Here is a 9,732-nt window from a genome sequence, read left to right on the forward strand (position 1 = left end):
TGTCGCCATATAGGCAATTCTGGAAAGCCACCTCTCACTTATGTGCTCCAAAAGCTAACATTCTCTCCCCATGCACCTTAGGTGATCCTCAGATTGTTCTGTCTGCCCAGAATTGCTTGAACTGCCTTCTCTCCTGGAGTAGAGCAGCTCCAGAGTTCTATCTAGCCTCTCAAACTCTAATCTTTGGGCCCCACTGGTTGCCAAAACTCATGAAAACCAACCTCTTGTTTTCCTTGACAGTGTGTCCTCTTTGTTCATTTCCTTGTGTGCTTCTCTCTCTCTCTCTCTCTCTCTCTCTCTCTGGTCCTTCTCCATGACCATGTCTCCCTCCTCCTGCAGCACCCACGATCTGTTTCTTCCCCAAACTATGTGTCCACACTTCTTAACCTCCTTTATGTTGCCCCTTCTCTCCTTCTTGTTGTGCAGGTTGTTCTGTCAGTCCTCAGGAGGATTTCTTGAGTATCAGAATGACTTGTTATCTATCTAGCTGCATTTGAGGGATGAGGCAAGCCTAGGGTTCTTGTACTATGCCACCACCTTAGCTATCCCCACCCTGTATGAGCTGCCTTCAATTAGTTCAAAGCCCTTAGAGCAAAACTAAAGTTTCTTGGAAGAAGAAGAAATTGTATCTGTGTACTGCATCTTCAATGCCTGAGAGTTCCATTTTTCCCTTCCTAACAACTTACCCTACACAGTTTGGGCTTGACTAATAAGCTCTCACAATGGTGAATGTAACTCCTTATCATAGATTGAAACAAATGAAATAAATCTGACATCGTTAATTTGTGTAAAAAAATATTTCTAGAAAGATATCTCATTGAACCAAATTATGGCAACTGAGGAATATTTGGAACAGTGCCATGGAAGTTAGGTCAGTCTTCATCTTTAGGGATTGGAAAAAATGAACCACTTGCGTAAGGCCCACAACATCGAAACATTAAGAATGATAATTATGTAATATCACCCCTGAGATTAAAAAAGACCTAGCAAGAGAATAAAAATTAAAACCAAAAAGAAGAATAACAGAAATAGCATTGCAAGTATCTATAGAACTTGCATTAACAAAAGAATTTACGGACTAAAAGATGTAAGTTCAAGAGCTGCAATATATTGATGTTAATATATTGATGCTCATTAATCTCACTCAGTTTGAAAGATATCACATCAAGAGCATCTCAAGAAAGAAATGGAAATCTCCTGATAGTCGCTACATTGTTTTTGGAATTTATATATGAATCAAGGAGGATTTTGCAAAATGGAATTCCACTTGCTTTTCTGATCATAATTCAATATGGAAATAAAAAGGGAAAAAGAAAAAGCTATAAGGAAATTGAACTTGAATAATAAATAGAAAGAATGCAGGTATCGTCCTCAGAAACAATAAATACATCTTGAAAAGCAATATGCTAATTCTTTGTATACTACGAGGTATCTTTTTTCCCTTAAAAACTGTGAAAGCAAAACCAAATGATTTTCTTTGTGCACCTGGCATCCGACACAATTAGTCATTTCTGAGTATCCTTAGGAAAGCACAGCTTTTCTCATGGATGTAAGTGCTTTCAGCTCATTTCAATAAAAGACATTTCTGTCCTGCGGCATCCCTTTTTGAGACAGTGGAATTGGAGCATTTAGATAAAAACAAACTCTCTCTGCTCAGAATGTGATTAAAGCTGCTATGTGGGCAGTGAGCAGAGAGCAAAGGGGCTGGAGACATCAATCTGAGTCTTGCAATACGCTTTCAGTTAAAAAGGGAAACCCAGGTGATGCTTTTACATTTCACAGGCCAGTTGGTAAAGATGAGAATCCCTCAACAAAATGAGGCTGCCTTCAATCCCACAGTCAGTTCCAGCACTGGCTCAGTTTGTAGACCCACATACACTGAATTGCTAATTAAGTTCATAGTATATGGAAATTTCAGCAAACTCAGTTGTATGGAACACAACAGGAGAAAAAGCTTATGAACGCACAGGAGGGTTTTTGTTTAGCTATCTCTCAGAAGTGATGCAATTAGATATTCTTTTTGTTTTTGCCTGTCTCAGAATTACAAAAATAGCATTCTCATTTGCACATCATCTCTTTCGCTACCGTGAGCTATGTGGCCCATTTTACTTAAGTTCATTGTCTTAGGGCACCTGGGTGGCTCTGTCTGTTGAGCGTCCGACTTTGGCTCAGGTCCTGATATTGCATTTCTTGGGTTCGAGCCCCATTTCAGGCTTTGTGCTGACAGCTAGCTCAGAGCCTGGAGCTTGCTTCGGATTCTGTGTCTCCCTCTCTCTCTGCCCCTCCCCTGCTTGTGCTCTGTTTCTCTCTGTCTCTCCAAAATAAATAAATGTTAAAAAATTAAATAACAAAACAAAACAAACTAGAGTTCCTTGTCTTTAGCAACACCATAAGCAACTGGAAATTTTGACTGTTTTGCTTTTTTTCTTAAATTTGTGTTTGCTTAAAATGTAACACTCTTCTGAGGTAACCATTCTTTGAAATCTAAGATCATATTCAAATAAACAAGCTGTTTCTACTTTTCCCATAGTTAAGTATAATATTGCAATCAATAAAACAACAGGTGGTTAGTGCCTGACTATCACAGGAAAAGTGACGACTTAGATGTGTATGTCTAACAATATAAATTTGTAATACATTACTAACCTAACACAGAAGAAGGGAAGATGTAAAGTATTATATAAAGCAATCATGGAGGGGAAGTAAAATGAAAATGGAATGTGTTAAAATATTTGTAACTCAGAAATACCAGGGCAGGTTCTCCCAAATTGTATGACTAAAATTATGCTAGAATGTAATTTTCTTAGCCATCCCCCAAGGGATCTGTATGTATTTACCAGAGTGACTGTGCATCGGAGAAAGGAAAATAATCAGATTTTTCCAGTGCTCCCCTTCCTCCACAAAAAGGGATATCCTCAAATGCAACATTCAAATTCACCGTCTTGGAGATTCACAAGGTCCAAGTCCTGCGTTAAATTATAAAATAGAACAAAACAAACCATCAAACAAACTTTGTGTCGGTTTGGTTAGGTCAATGGATCTCAAACTCATGTGAGCACTGACACTTCTTTACAGAAATCTATTTTTTATCAAACAAAATATTAGTCTGAGAATTTGTTTTGGAAAAGCTGAACTGGACTGTTAGCTTCCCAATCTGGATTTATTTTTTAAAAATCTGTTTGTTTGTATCTAAATGAAGTTTATTGCTTTTTAAAAAATCATTGTCATATTTGATTTGGAGACTCCATCAAATTCTATACCATTGTCACACTCAGTCCTCTACAGATTTTAGTCCCCAGTCATGTAGATTCATTTGGTACAGAAGTTTACATTTACATCGGTATATTGCTCGTAATTCCTCTGAAGACTATTTTACATTTTCTTTCTCCTCACACCTTCCCTTACTCTCTTAATGCTGGTGACTTTGATTTTGTTTTCATTGAGAAAATAAAAGAAATAAAAACAGACCCATTCATCTTTCTGTGAACAAACTTATATATGTACCTGCACTCATATATCCTGCTTTTCCACCTGTTACCAATAATCAAATCTGTAGAAATGTTTCCAACTGAAAACAAATAAAAACCTCTTTGATACACTGTGCTCTCATATAACTAGTTGCTATCACCTTCACATCTGCCTGTTCTTTTTTAACTCAAACACTAATTTTGACTGAGAAGTTGAAGAGCAGTAAGAAATTACTATGGCAAATGTTACCAAAACCTTCACTGGTCAACCCCAGTGATAAAATTTAACCAACATCATACAGATATTAATCATTTTATACAAAACACTCTTCCTTCTTTCATGAAAACTTTTTCTTTTATGGATTCCCAAATACAAACCTCTATTGGATTTCTCCCTTCTTAATGAATCTTCTTCAGTCTAATTAATGACTTTGTCTCCAACTCCCAAAGTTTATGCGCTCACTCTCAGACCTTTTCTTCTCTCTTTTGAGTTGACTACACTCACTCTCATGCATTTGAATTCATTTTATACGCTGACAACCCTCAAATGTATCAACTGAGTTCATAATTTGGTATTTCCACTTCTAAACATCTTAATTTAAATATGAATTTGGCATGCAAAACTTAGCATGGTCAAAATTGATTTCCTGACTCATAAGTCATGGAAATACTCATGCTCCTCCAGTATTCTTTGTGTCAGTGGGTGATACCCAAGCCCCAGGATTTATCCGTGCTCTCTCAGTCTCTGAAATTGCACATACTGCTTATCAATCCACCAGTTGCTCAGCTATCTGTGAGTTGGCTGTTTACTGTCTGTAAGCTTAGCCATAAGCTTTCAAATATGACTTCTTCTCACCCTTTCTACTGCTACTAGTCTAAACCACCATCATCTCTTTTCCCAATTACTTTTAAAAATCTATGAACAAGCTGGTCTTTGAAATTTCACCTGATTTCTTACTTCTACACACAATCTTAAGTAATTGGATTTTGATTCTAATTCAATCCCCCTGGCCTTACTGTTCTTGAACCCACAGAGGCCATTCCTTTCACAGACCTTTGTGATTGTTGCTGCTTGTTTTTAACCAGGAAAGTCTTTCCTCTGGTCTCTATATATCTGGTTTCTTTATGTTATTCTTGTGTCTTCTTCTTTGTTATCATTCCAGAAAAGAGACATCTTTCCCCAGCACCCCCCTCTACCTAATCTCTCCCTTCTTCCCTCACTCTGCATTCCCCAATCTTGATTTAATTGTGTGTATTCCATTGTTCTGAATAATAATAATAATTGATGATAGCCACACTTTTGGTTTTGTGGAGGAAAATTTCATTAATTAAAAGAGAAAGGGAATATAAAGAATTAAACAATTACAGTAAACATAAAGAGGGAGAGATAAGTATAGAGAAGAACAAAAAAGGCTTAATACAGCAACTCAGGTATTCACAACATCCAACTTTCTGGCTGGGGAAGCACCGCCGTGAACATCTGGGTTGGGGTCCCATTCGAAGGTCCTGGGCAGAGCGTACCCCTCTCAAGTGAGACTTCCAACTACCTATTCCCGCCAGGACAATATATGTACTACCCGTGTGTGATTCATGGTTAGTCATTAAGTTTGCCTAAGTGCAGTCCCGGGTGAGCTGGTTTTTCTGTTTTTCTTACTGTATCTCATGATCTCAGAGGCCAAATCGTCTGCATATTCCTCTTCCCTCCTGATCCATTCCAAGGGGCCAGCCTGGTCTGACTCGAGAAGAGGAGGCGCCAATCATTCTTGGCGTCAGGAACCGAAGGGCCAGTTCTGATCCGGAGGCCAGACATTGAGTACAAGCCAGCTAAGGCCCTAGGGCTGCATACATATGGCTTTGGACAGAAATGCATAGCAAGTCACACAAACAAGTTCTATACCGATCAGCCATTTGTCATCAACCTGAAACTGTAATTTAGGTATGTGTTTTTTTCCTGTATTTTCCACTAGAATATGAACTATAAACAGCAGCAAATAATCTGCCAGTTTACTTCTCTATTCCCCTGTCTTTGGACAGTACCTGTCACAAAATAGATTCCCCAAAATATTTGTTGAATAAAATAATCATATGCTTCTTCTGTCACATGTGCTGTGCTATATTCATTCATGTTTCAAATGAATGACATATGGTCCCTGAAGGAGTTCACACCGAGCTGGGTTCTTGATGGAAAGCAATGAATTGTCTGGTTTCCTCTTATAATTGAATTTAAAAGTTTAACCTAGTGAAACACTGCCAAGTTATTTTAGTTTTTCTTTAAAAATGTTAAAGACTTATTTTGTAAATAGTGAATTAAGTCAAGTAGGATCAAGACAATTGCTAAAAGTCCTAACTTATGTGGTTATTATAATTAGTTTTATTTATTTTCCCAGTATTCCTAAGATTTTTATCTCTTTCATTACTTCTACTTTATGCTCCTATAAAAATATTATAAAAATGGCCTGAACTTAATGTTTTATAAAGAAAAAAGGCATTTAGAACATACACATAAATTAACAAATTCTAGAATACATTTTTGGTACAATATGGCATAAAATAGGAATGAAAATAAATGCTGCCTATGGAAGAGAAGTTGAGTTTTACCTTTTAGATAGTGGATTTCTTGAATAGAAGTTAGGAATTAATGTTACAGGCAAGGCTGGCTGTGTACTAACGAACATTCTTTGTACATGACCAGTGCCCACACTGGAACAGTTGTTGTATACTTCAAATGCATCATCTTGTTACAGAAAATGGGTGGAGATTTCCAAATACACTTAGATATAATAAACGTGGTACAGGGATACAGGTGTAGGATTATCTATATCAGGTGGATCTAAAGAAACACTATTAAGTTCTGAATTCAGTTATTAAATCGACAACTTTGTAGCATCTGGTGAAATAGCTCTGTCTTTGAACCTGTGTCAACTCCCTTGGCATCTCATCCAATCTTCTAACTGTAAATGTCATCTATACCTTCCTGACTTCCTCCTTTTGTGTCTCCAGTGCAGACATCTCCCTTGCACATCTGGGCTTGTGTGTTTGTGGCTTATGAGCTCTCCATTTGAATGTCTAAAACTTAATACCTAAGTCCCTCCAAATTCTGCATAATGCTCAGTCTGCTTGATCTCAATGATGGCAACTCCTTCTTTGTAGGTTTTATCCCCAAAAGCTATCACCATCTCTTCTGTTTTTTTTAAAATATTTTAAAAAAATGTTTATTTATTTTTGAGAGAGAGAGAAACACAGAGTTTGAGTGCGGGAGGAACAGAGAGAGAGGGAGACATAGAATCTAATGCAGGCTCCAGGCTCAGAGCTGTCAGCACAGAGCCTAATGTGAGACTTGAACTCGTGAATTGTGAGTTCATGACCTGAGCTAAAGACAGACACTTCACTGACTGAGCCTCCCAGGTACTCCCCTCCCCCATCGCCTCTATTTTTCTTGTATCTAATATTCCATTTGTTAGAAAATATGGCTGGCTATATATTCCAAGAATGTCCAGAATCCAGTGACTTCTCAACACTTCCACCACCGTCCAGATGACCCCCAGTCCAGGACACCATCACCAGTTACTGGAGTTTTTGTCTTATTCTCTGTGATATTTTTCTCCTTCTACGCCATGATAGGATTGCTCTTTTCTATTCCCTTTGATGTTAGACATGACAGTGTGACTTGCTTTTGCTAATAAAACATAAATGGCAGTGACGCAAGTAGCGTTGAGAACTGAGGCATATTTTGCTACATACCCTTTTCTACCTGACATACTGTAGAAATCACCAACACAGCACTTCTTCCTTCCAGTTTAAGCTCCTTAATGGCCATGGTGAGCAGAGAACCCTGTAAACTTGTGTTGGGAATGAATACATAACAAGTAAAATTTATTGTGGGTGATTTAGTAAGGTTATGGGATTGTTTGATACATCAGTATGACCAAGATTAGTGTAAGTAGTCTGAACTCCTAACTGGAACACATGCCTCTACCAGGTCTACTCTTAAAAATGCAGCCAGAGCAATCCTGATATAATGGAAATTAAGTCTTGCCACTCTTCTGTCCAAAACTTATCTATGACTCCTTATTTCTTTCCGAATAAAAGAGAGATTCCTTACTTTGATATCCAAGGCCCAGTGTGATCTGACTCCCATTCGCTTTCTGACCTTATTGCTTTCAACTATTTGTGTAGCTCCCTCTACTCCAGCCATAGTCACTTTCTTTTTGTTGTCGTTGTGACATGGCAGGCATGCTCCGAACTCTGAGGCTCATTCCTCTCCCTGAAGTGCTTGTCTGTCACACATTCCTGATGGATCACTCCCAGTGTTCCTTTAAACCTTTTCCTAAATGTTACCTTCTCAGTGAAGGGTTTTTTTTCTATCTAACTGTTTTCAAGTTGCAGTCTCTTCCTAAAATGCACCATGCTCATAAATCTGATCTAGTTTTCCTGGCACTATCACTTAATGAACATAATTTGTTAATTTATTATGTTTGTGGAACTCTGTCTGACATTCTACAATAGAATGTGGCTTCACAAGGGCAAGGATTATTTTGTCTGTTTTGCTCAATGGTGTATCACACAGAGCTTGACACCATTGAATGTGTTGCTGATTAAATGATGAATGAATACAATTGGGGGATAATTTATTTTTAGCTCATTCTATTTTACATGTTCCATTGAATATTTTATTAAGTGGAATATTGTTGGAACATTGACAGAGTCCTGATCCTCAAACAGGAAAAAGAATGTGAGCATATCTGTTTGTGCGAATTTAGCAAATTTTACTAAAGAGCTATGTGTTGAGGATGGTCCTACATGGTGGTGTAGGGAGATCCTGAACTTATCTCCATTCACAGACACACCAAATCTACAACTACATGGGGAAAAATTCCTTTGAAAAAACACCTGAAAAGTAGCAGAACGGCTTCTTCACAACGAATGGTGAAAGGTCTACAATGGAGGCACAAAGATGTGACCTTGCCAAAAACCTCACCCTCCACATGACAATCCACAATTAGGAGGAATCTCACAAAAGCAGTTTCTCCCTGAAGAGTGAGAGGTTGTTTTCCTCATCAGGCACTCCAGCCCTTGAGACCTGCAATAAAGAGATGAGCCCCCAAATTGTCTGTCTTAGAAGACTAATGACCAGGCAACCTAAAAAACTGGAGGGAACCAAAATGCTTCCTTTGGAAGGCTCACTTTCAGATTCACTCATGCTGGAGACCAGCAGAAAAGCAGCTGTTAGAAAACCTCCTAGACTATATGAGGGAGACACTCATTTGCTAATCTTAAGGGGTCTTCTGGAGGGGTGGGGGCCTGTTAGGGGGCCTCAGCAATGGAGGTACAGGCAGGGGTCATTTATGAACTTTTCCTCTACCCAGAGAGTGCTATCAGGCAAGCCCTGGCCCTGCACTCTCCCATGACCCAATAATAGCCAGTGGGCACACTCCAGCTCTGTGCTCCCCACTGCCTTATTAAAGCCTATAGAAGAGAGTAGTCCACACATGGGACGTTCCTTGATTGCTTGGCTCCAGGAGCCATGGAGCTTGCATTCCTGGATCCCACAGGACTGTACCTATCAGAGAAACAGTTCTTGGCAAGCTACCAACTCCAGGGCAATACAAAGGCTGAAACACACCCTCAGTTTTTCTATGAAAAAATCCTATTGACTTGCCCTGAAACTTTAGCCTGAGGGGCAGAAATCAGGTTTGCCATATATCTAGAAGCTCCAGAGGTGCTCTCAGGGAACATAGACCAGAGAAACACCATCTTAGTTCCATCCCTCAGTATCACTAAAGTTTTTTGGTACCCTCCAGAATGGAGCTTATGCGCTCATCTGAAAGCCCTAGTAACTGCAACTGTTGTCCAGGGGAAACCTTCAGATTGTCTGATCTGGAGGCAAGCAAAGTATAAGACATGTTTTTGTATATAGAAAGCTCAAAGATTCCACCAAAAACTGTTAAAACTAACAAATTCAGTAAGCCTTCAAGGTACAAAATTAACATAGAAAAATCTGTTGCATTTCTAACACTAACAAAGAATTATCAGAAAGAGAAATTAAGAAAACAGAATCATTTATATTTGCATCAAAAATAACAAAACATCTAGGAATAAATTTAACCAAGGATGTGAAAGACTTGCACACTGAAAACTATAAGATGGTGATGAAATTAAATATAAATAAATGGAAAGACATTCCATGTTCATGGATTAGAAGAATTAATATGGTTGAAATTTCATACTAGGAATTCAGTGTAATCCTTATCAAAATCCCAATGGT

At 38.4% G+C, this 9,732-nt stretch overlaps 1 long non-coding RNA gene across 1 annotated transcript; it reads right to left on the bottom strand.

Moving 5' to 3' along the window:
• Positions 1–2,577: 2,577 nt before the first annotated feature.
• LOC120223893 lies at positions 2,578–7,295 on the bottom strand. The gene is made up of 3 exons (XR_005526399.1): positions 7,209–7,295; positions 5,122–5,319; positions 2,578–2,966 (listed from the first exon to the last, which is right to left on the bottom strand). It is a non-coding gene; the product is annotated as an uncharacterized LOC120223893 (long non-coding RNA).
• Positions 7,296–9,732: the final 2,437 nt, after the last annotated feature.

This window comes from Hyaena hyaena, unplaced genomic scaffold (assembly GCF_003009895.1).
Source record: "Hyaena hyaena isolate Hyena2069 unplaced genomic scaffold, ASM300989v1 scaffold_1067, whole genome shotgun sequence".
NCBI lineage: Eukaryota > Metazoa > Chordata > Mammalia > Carnivora > Hyaenidae > Hyaena > Hyaena hyaena.